Genomic DNA, 931 nt, shown 5'->3' on the forward strand with positions numbered 1-931 from the left:
GAGCGGCGGGGCTGCGTCCCCAACACCCCGGCCGCTTGGCTAGCTTATGCCCGAAATAACAACACACAAACTGTATTCATTTAAAGAACTGCTTGGCCCATGAACTCTAGCCCTTACAGGCTAATTCTCGCACCTGGTCTAGCCCATTTCTAATGATGTGTGTAAGCACCCCAAGGTGCGCTTACCAGAAAGATTCTAGCCTAAGTCCATCGTGGGTTGCAGCTGCCTGGGAGAGCTGAGCATGGTGTCTCTGCTCCAGCAGAGCTGTCGGGTCTCTCCGGAAGCAGAGCAGAGTCTGACCTCACTTCCTCTTCCGCCCAGCATCCTATCCTGTTTATTCCGCCCACCTATCTTATAACCTATCAGGGCCAGCAGTTTCTTTATTACTCAGCCAATGAAATCAACAGATTGATATATGATACTCCCACATCACCCAGGTAAGTCAGGAACTGGCCACCCAACTGGGGATCGTTGGAAATTGTGCTTACTGACCCCAGAGCTCAGGTCAAATAGAAAGAAAGAATAGAACCCTAAAAGAGATACTGACAATATCAGCAGGAATGACTGGATACCCCTCCTTCCCTTTGCCCTGTTCTGGGTTCGGAACACCCCAGGGCGATTTAAACTTACCCCTTATAAGATCCTATGTGGGGGACCGCCACCACTCACTGAGTTGGGTGAAGTGTATAATCCTGATGCTATTCTTTCTAGACCTTTATTTGCCAGCCTAAAGGCCCTTGAAGTGGTGAGACACCAGATCTGGGAACAACTGAAAGAAGTATGCATCTCTGCCTGGATCCAAACCTCCCATGTGAAGCAAGCTCCTGAACTACCCAAATTACAGTATCGGGGCTTTTAACACCACCACCAGTCAGGATGCTTGTGTTTAGGAGGCTAATCATAGGCTGACTCTTTTTTTTTTTTTTTTTTT

The 931-nt window shown here is 48.3% G+C and overlaps 1 long non-coding RNA gene across 1 annotated transcript in view; it reads left to right on the top strand.

Moving 5' to 3' along the window:
* Positions 1 to 931, top strand: part of LOC126501121 (uncharacterized) — a 6,757-nt gene extending 5,826 nt beyond the window's left edge. Inside the window, exon 3 of the long non-coding RNA XR_007591543.1 lies at positions 438 to 931. This is a non-coding gene — a long non-coding RNA (uncharacterized lncRNA). The remainder of the gene's footprint in view (positions 1 to 437) is intronic.

The sequence above is a fragment of the Alexandromys fortis genome, unplaced genomic scaffold (assembly GCF_014885135.2).
Source record: "Alexandromys fortis isolate MF-2015 unplaced genomic scaffold, M_Fortis_MF-2015_v1.1 scaffold_44, whole genome shotgun sequence".
Taxonomy (NCBI): Eukaryota; Metazoa; Chordata; class Mammalia; order Rodentia; family Cricetidae; genus Alexandromys; species Alexandromys fortis.